Genomic DNA, 7,858 nt, shown 5'->3' on the forward strand with positions numbered 1-7,858 from the left:
GTTTGTACTCTTGTTACTACGGAAAGGCTCGTCACCTCTACGCAGTCGTAGAGTACGCTCGATGTCACTATAAAGGGCTCGTCACCTTATCAGTGTAGGCCGACAGCTCGAATACAGTGTCTCATACCATCTTATTCGGCTCACGAGTTTGGGTGGCTCACTGGTCACTACGGGGAGGCTCGTCACCCCAGCGTAGGCCGACAGCTCAACCACGATGTCCCATACTATCATGCTCAGCTCATGAGTCTTAGCGGATCGAGGTACCAAGATTAAAGGGATTTTCACTGGTGAGTTTGATACCTTAGATTCAAGTACTAGCATCCAAACATGGTGAACATACATCGGGTCAATCGGGTTGCTTGATGAGCTCGACTGGTACGAGCGCACATTAAGTTGATCGACATGAAGTGCGTAAGCACTCCGTGTAGCCAAACCACTGTCGACAACCAAAGTACCACTCGGGTTCATCGAACGCGTCTTGTGTGGCGAAAACGACCTCAGCCACCTATTCGATGCCTGTTCCCGATTGCCTGGACTATTTCGTAGTCCCAAACACATTCAATTATAACAAATAATCATACAAGATAATCAGAGCAGTAATGGATTAACAATTCCAACCATACAAGCATGTGAGCATTTGATGGATTTCAACTTAAACATGAATTCACACATATGCAGTCCCTAAGTAAAACAGACAAGAATATAATTCACACATATGCAGTCCCTAAGTAAAACAGACAAGAATATAATTCACACATATGCAGTCCCTAAGTAAAACAGACAAGAATATAAGTTAGAGGAAATCATACACATCATTAAGGTAGTTGAGAATCTCATCTCAACACCCATGTAAAGTACAATTACTACATGCCTGATCATTCAGACATTTCTACAAACACTTAAACTACATATTCTAACATACATAGATTAATTTACTTAAAACGTATATTATAGCAATTCCTTTCACATAGGAATTGCAATACGTGCAACGATCATGTATTACCAACCATCTATCAGAACAAGTACTAATTCTAATTCCAGATTCATTTAGTCATATCAACAAATACAAGGAATACACTATATTCAACATAGGTCACATATATATGTAAAGTGCAGAAATCATCGTATCTAAGCATGTGATAGCGATTCAAGTCAATCATAAATCATTAACTGACATTGAAAGCCTTGAAAACTATAACTTATACGTTTATAGTCCACACCTTACGCCGGTAAACGCGTAACGGATTCGTTTTAGACACTCAGTCTTGTCAACGACGGTTTGACAACCTATAGCATAAATTAGGTTAGCTATTTCATAACTTATACCATCTGAAACCTTAAAACAGATTAGGGTTAGGTTTTCTTACCTAAGAACGGAATCGGAATCGCCTGTATAGCGATACAAGAATGGTGGTTGAGTGCGTGGAATAGCGGGATCAAATCCCAGAAAGAATCTCCAACTCTCACTCCCACTTTCTCTCTTTTTCCTTCTCTTTTCTCTCCTCTCCCTTAGGGTTTCTCAAATTCGTATGGGGTGAGAGAGAGGGTTTAAGGTCCTTATATAGGCCCAAGACTGATGAAAATAGCCCTAGGGCCAAGGTATACTTAAGTTATATCTAAATACGGACTGTTCCGGTCCAACGGAGCACTTTTGGTGGCCCCTTTTCCACTTGTGGTCGGACTTAAGCTCACTGACCATGGATCTAGGTCAGGCTAAGTTTTCGTTCCAATCGGGTTTACAGATCAGTTGTGGCGGACTAGTTTCAGTTTAACGGTCACGGTCACTCGATCAAGGCCACAAGTACACTGACATGTGTGGGGCATTTTTCCTGGTTCGATGGTGCATTTGGGTCAGATTCTGACGGTCTGAATCTTTATATTTGGCCCGCAAGCAACACGACTCAAATTTACTTAAATTCAGAATTTACTTCTAAATATATTCACGTTTTTTACACACTTTGCTCTAGGCTCAAGTTGTGTATTTATAGACACAATTAGGACTTGATTTTCGAGGGGGTTGTCAAGTCCAATAATGCGGTCATAACTGTATAATTTCGAGGTAATCGGACTTTCGACGTACGGTCCAAGTCCGATATAGAGTTTCGGTGTGCTCCCGAAAGCAACTGGGTTTAGGGATGGATTCTAGATTTTAGGGTAATGTAGCGTCAATGATACTGCACGATTTGGGCCTTGCAGATTATATTTAAAATGATCAGTGCTAATTTCATAAGTACTCTAGTTTAGCACTTGCTATTATTGACATAATTCTTAAAGGTTTTAGTCATGGGTGATTTCTGCCTGAGGTGGTACTTAGGCTTTTATAGTTTGTATAGAAAGTGATCCAAGCTATTAATACTTAACTAAATTACATCCTAATTACAACAGAATAAGATCCTAGGACAGTTCTACGTCCAATGACGTCCATTGCCAAGTTGGGAAAAAATCCAGGATGTTGCACAACATTGGAAAGCGATGGAATTGCTACTTAACTTTTGAGAATATGGGAGCAAAGTTGGTTGGGTATGTGGATATGACTACAAGGGCAATGTGGATTCCATAAAGTCTATTCCATGTTATTCGTTTGTACTAGCAAGTGAAACAATTAGTGATAAAAAATGATAACCCAACAAAGAGTCATTAACTGATAAAAAATGATAACCCAACAAAGAGTCATTAACTGACATGCTTAACTGACAGTGTGGATTCCATCGGAAGACACATAAATTAAACAATACTTTTGACCGATGGTCAGACTATGGTCAGACTGAGGTAGTTAATAGGAGCCTAAAGAATTTACTTTTCTTTGCCTTTTGAGTTCCATGTCATTAAAAAAGTATTGTTTAACTTATGTGTCTTCTGATGGAATAACTGGATAATGTAAGAACCAACAAAGAGTCATTAACCGACATGCTTTATCAAAAGCAAAGAAATTCTAAGCTGACACGTACGAAAACCAGCAACCAAACACCAACTAAAAAGCAATGGAACTCGAAATCAATTTCCAAAAGAAAATTGAAAATTTTTTATTCAGCAAGGAAGCTTCATAAAGTGGTTTTCACATCACAAGAAGAAAAACTTCAGACGGTAATTCCAATATAAGTGACTAACTTCATCACAAGCTTCCATTTGCATCCATTTGAAAACAGATTCATGCATCACGAAATTTAAAATTTAAAATAAAAAACATGAGTTGGGTGGGTGTGGAAAGGAGATCCCTCAGAGACCCATTTAAAATCACACACTTGGAGTGTCATACGGCACTTCCTATCTATGGGTGTTCTTCCTCATAGGATTCCGTTCTATCTTCTCTCCTTTGGAGGGAAGAAAACTACGACATAAAACCATTCCTATAGTAATAGAAAGACGTTGATTGCGAACATGGACAACAAAAAAGGATTCTAATTGTAATATATGAAAACGGAAGGACATATGCATGCGATCGGAATGTCGGGTTGAAGTTGGAATGGGATATCCTCAGAGACCCCTTTAAAATCACACACGTTTAGTGTCATACGGCACTTCCTATCTTTGGGTAGTTCTTCCTCATTGGATTTCATTCATTCCCTCAACCTTGAGTCCAAACTTTTTTAGGCCTGTTTGGATTATGGAAATTGAAATTCACATGGATAGCATTTGGAGATCTCATGCTCTACCCAAAATAGTCATTTCGAATGCGAAAGTTAGGATTTCAAATCTCCCTGCTTCCAATGAATACAAGTTATTTTCAATCAGATGAAATCTTTAAAATGCAGAGAAAACAAAGAAGATGAATTCCAAAACCATTTCCTTTGTTTGTCTGTGAGTGAGATTATCAATGAAATGATTTTAGATGGGAAAACAAGACGAAGTTGTGGAGCATGGAAATCATTCCCAAATTGTATGCGGGGCCACCCACAATGTCCATGTGAAATCCATTACATCTACCAGCCGAGTTATAGCCCAAAACTGAAGAAGATACAAAACCCAAGTGGGCCACACAACACGAAACAGTGTGGTCCCAATATTGAAACCCTCAATGGAACCCAATAAGGTTCCAATGGAATAAGGTTCTAATGGAGAGCATTCAGCCCCCACCTTTTCCTATAGCGTCGCCCACTTCAGTATTGAATCTAATTCAATTTTAAAATCCAAAAATGAAGAAGATACATAACCCAAGTGGGCCACACAACAGGAAACAATGGGGTCCCACCATTGAAACCTTCAATGAAACCCAGTAAGGTTCCAATGGAGGGCATTCAGCCCCCACCTTTTTCTATCATGTGGCCCACTTGAGTATTGAATTTAATCCAATTTTGAAACCCAAAAATGAAGAAGATACAAAACCCAAGTAGGCCCCAACAGTGGAGTCCCATCATTGAAACCTTCAATAGAACCCAATAAGGTTCCAATGGAGGGCATTCAGCCCCCACCTTTTACTTATCGTGTGGCCCACTTGAGTATTGAATCTAATGCAATTTTGAAACCCAAAAATGAAGAAGATACAAAAAGCAAGTGGGACACAACAGGAAACAGTGAGGTCCCACCACTGAAACCTTCAATGGAACCCAATAAGGTTCCAATGGACGGCATTCAGCCCCCACCTTTTCCTATCTTGTGGCTCACTTGAGTATTGAATCTAATCCAATTTTGAAACCCAAAAATGAAGAAGATACAAAACCCAAGTGGGCCACATAGCAGGAAACAGTGGGGTCCCGCCATTGAAACTTCAATGGAACCCAATAAGGTTCCAATGGAGGGCATTCAGCCTCACCTTTTCCTATCATGTGGCCCACTCGAGTATTGAATCTAATCCAATTTGGACTCTCATCATATCATTAGCTATTCCACCAATGAACGGATAGGATTTCAAACAAACAATGCAGTGGGCCCCATAATCTGTATTGCAAGAAAACTAACATCCCTCAGTTGTTCATGTGGGGCTCACGCTCACTAATACATATATGTAAACAGGGAAATAGTAACTAGAAGCTTATGGTAACAAGCATTCTGTGTCGCAAGACCTGTTTATTTCATGTATGCCTTGTTAACGAGATACCCAGCTATCAAAACAAGTCAAGGCATCAGATACCAAAGGCAATTCAACAACAATAACAACCACAATAGAAAATGGAAATCAGCTACAACTACAACTGGTTGTAGGCGAAATTCTCATACCCCTACCACTACAAGACATACCACACTATGGAAGACTCCTGTGTGAGTTTTACACCATGTTGATAATGGTGGTCAACCATCCATCTCATGTGTAGCACTGATGTACAATTATAAAGACCATATAAATTGTAGGTCTCATCTCTTAAATCATACAGATCAAGATCAGTGGTACACGTTCAAATGAAAACAAAATCAAAGTTCTAATTTTGTGTGCCCCACCAAATGAATGGTCTAGATTGCATCAATGCTGCAAAATTAACATATGAGACAGGAATTCAGGAATTTATGTGCAATCTCAGCCAAAAGATGGTGATAAAATAGAGAATAATCATTGCCAGCTCAGCAACTAATTACAGTTTTCATAATCGACTGCACATGCCTACCTAGATCCTAACCGATCACTCACCACAATCTAAAGATTACGATGAATGTACCATACGAACAATATAAACATTCTACCTACTTTTCAATGGTTAGGATCGTTCTATGAAGTAAAAAAATAATTAAAAAAAATGGACAGGCACCCAATCAATGATTGTACTACAAGATGAACGGTTCAGATCATCATACGCGTATGCCACGTGTATAAACTGCTTGAGAGATCAGATGGTAGTGCATGTTGAATAATTCATCATCCAATAGCAGAATTTATGGATAATATCATCACGCCTCCCAATGCAGTTCAAATAATTAAAAAAGGAAAAAACAATCAGACGATCCTAACCGTTGATCGGTGTCCAAAACAGTAAACGATTTGATCATATGTTCTGGCACTTTCCACAAGTGGGTCCAACTTTGGTGGTTGAGAACGTTGATCTGATCGACTCCAACACGAACAAACCATCAAAAGAATACGATTTCAGACTCCTTTCAACACCAAACGTCTATCTACAATCCATCGGGAGGAACTCCCGCGCACTCCCATTTGAAAGATAATCTGCGGATGTTATATCCGCCGTGAGGCCCATCAAACCAACGATCTGGGTCAACCAGCCGTAGCTCCCACTTGAGCGCACACAAGAAATGAGGATACTGCTATCCATCCTCGACCCCAAGTACCAAATGTAAAAATGAAAAAGGAGAAAAAAGAAATAAATCTATTTATGACGTCATCGAATAGAAGATGGAATCAGATTCGTACGTGTCGATCACCACCTCGCATCAAGAGATGCAAGTAAGACTGGGGCGACAGTCATATCATCACGTTCCAGATGAACGGTGTGGATCAGACATATCGTCTGATCCAACGGACAAAAACACTTACTGAGAGAGAGAGGTCCCGCCTCGCGAAGAAGATTAGTAACTCGCGTAGAGGAGAGGAAGAGAGTAGAGAGAGAAGAGTAACTCGCAATGGGAAGAGAGTAGTAGCAGAGGCGGAGGTAGGGAATGGAAAGAAAAAAGTGAGAAAGGGGTTTTATGTAGAAAGGAGAATTGGGTTTTTCTCGATCCGGGCTATGGTTAATCGCGACGAGTGCGAAATCCCTACAGCACTCGTAGTCGTGGTTGGGGACTCGGATTCGGTGGTGGACACTCCGTTGCACACGACGGTGCCGGAAAAGATCTGTGGGACCCACTATCAGGTACGCGTTTTATCTACGCCGTCCATTTATTTTGAGAGATCGGCATGAGAATAAAAATTAGATAGATCCGAATCTATAGTGGACCATACTATAGAAAACAATGGCGATTGAAGGACCACCGTTAAAAACTTCCTAAGGCCCAATCTAGTGTTTGTTTTCCATCCAACCTATTGCTTAGGTTAGGAAACGGATTGGCTACTCCCCCTGCCACCAGCCCGGTGGCTGCTGGTCGGTACTCTGTGGGCCCCACCATGATGTATGTGTTTCATCCATTCCGTTAATCCATTTTTAAAGATCATTTAAGGGCTTGATCCCAAAAATGAGAGATATATAAATCTCAGGCGGACCACACCACAGGAAAACAACAGTGATTGGATATCCACCATTAAAATCATCCTAAAGCCCACTGTACTATTTATTTGACATCTAATATATATGAAGGGTAAAAACAAATATAAGCTTTGATCCAAAACTTTTATAGCCCTCAAAAGGTTTTTAAAGGTTAACGCTCATTCAACACTGTTTCCGTGGTCCATCTGAAATTAGTATATAAATCATTTTTGGTCTCCTTCCATTAATTGATACGTAAAAATATATGGACGGGTGGGTCCCACAGAGCACCGACCACAAGCCATTGGCTGGTGGCAGGGGGAGTAGCCAATCCGTTTCCGTGATAAAGGACCCGAATTTCGTACAACCGTGGTTGTGGGGAGAACCAGTGCAACAAAAGCTCTTTGGAGCCCACCGTAATGTGTGAATGACATTACTGCCATCCGGAAGTTTTCCAATGATAGCCTATTCACTATGGTGTGGCCCACTTGAGTTTCCAATCCGCCTGATATCCTAGGTTAGGCGAAAATATGGGCCATTTAAATCAGTCGAGCTTGATGGTTTTGATTGAACCTTAACCCACCTAGCCCACCCATATACCGTATCCTATGGCCCACCATGATGCATGCATGTTTCCATGCATCTCAGATTTTTTGGGGGGCCCACCATGTTATATATGCCAAATTCAATATGTCCATCAAGTGAAAAGGTTAATTTCCACCGTTCATCAAAAGATCAGCGCGATAAAAGGCTCAGATGACCATACCAATGCGGACAAATTAAAATTGAGCCTA

The 7,858-nt window shown here is 40.5% G+C and overlaps 2 long non-coding RNA genes and 6 other non-coding genes across 8 annotated transcripts; all 8 read right to left on the bottom strand.

Moving 5' to 3' along the window:
• Positions 1-3,212: 3,212 nt before the first annotated feature.
• On the bottom strand, positions 3,213-4,036 carry LOC131219894 (uncharacterized). Its single transcript, XR_009158506.1, has 2 exons — positions 3,330-4,036; positions 3,213-3,299 (listed from the first exon to the last, which is right to left on the bottom strand). It is a non-coding gene; the product is annotated as an uncharacterized LOC131219894 (long non-coding RNA).
• On the bottom strand, positions 3,232-3,293 carry LOC131222212 (small nucleolar RNA U49). Its single transcript, XR_009159919.1, has one exon. It is a non-coding gene; the product is annotated as a small nucleolar RNA U49 (small nucleolar RNA).
• Positions 3,490-3,552, bottom strand: LOC131222213 (small nucleolar RNA U49). The gene has a single exon (XR_009159920.1). It is a non-coding gene; the product is annotated as a small nucleolar RNA U49 (small nucleolar RNA).
• Positions 4,037-4,938: 902 nt separating the features above from the next.
• LOC131222203 (small nucleolar RNA F1/F2/snoR5a) lies at positions 4,939-5,079 on the bottom strand. The gene has a single exon (XR_009159911.1). It is a non-coding gene; the product is annotated as a small nucleolar RNA F1/F2/snoR5a (small nucleolar RNA).
• Positions 5,080-5,118: 39 nt separating this feature from the next.
• LOC131220762 (uncharacterized) lies at positions 5,119-6,527 on the bottom strand. The gene is made up of 2 exons (XR_009158821.1): positions 6,296-6,527; positions 5,119-5,401 (listed from the first exon to the last, which is right to left on the bottom strand). It is a non-coding gene; the product is annotated as an uncharacterized LOC131220762 (long non-coding RNA).
• LOC131222196 (small nucleolar RNA Z196/R39/R59 family) lies at positions 5,443-5,528 on the bottom strand. The gene has a single exon (XR_009159905.1). It is a non-coding gene; the product is annotated as a small nucleolar RNA Z196/R39/R59 family (small nucleolar RNA).
• Positions 5,751-5,828, bottom strand: LOC131222192 (small nucleolar RNA Z195/SNORD33/SNORD32 family). The gene has a single exon (XR_009159899.1). It is a non-coding gene; the product is annotated as a small nucleolar RNA Z195/SNORD33/SNORD32 family (small nucleolar RNA).
• LOC131222208 (small nucleolar RNA U31b) lies at positions 6,281-6,362 on the bottom strand. The gene has a single exon (XR_009159916.1). It is a non-coding gene; the product is annotated as a small nucleolar RNA U31b (small nucleolar RNA).
• Positions 6,528-7,858: the final 1,331 nt, after the last annotated feature.

The sequence above is a fragment of the Magnolia sinica genome, chromosome 12 (assembly GCF_029962835.1).
Source record: "Magnolia sinica isolate HGM2019 chromosome 12, MsV1, whole genome shotgun sequence".
Lineage (NCBI taxonomy): Eukaryota > Viridiplantae > Streptophyta > Magnoliopsida > Magnoliales > Magnoliaceae > Magnolia > Magnolia sinica.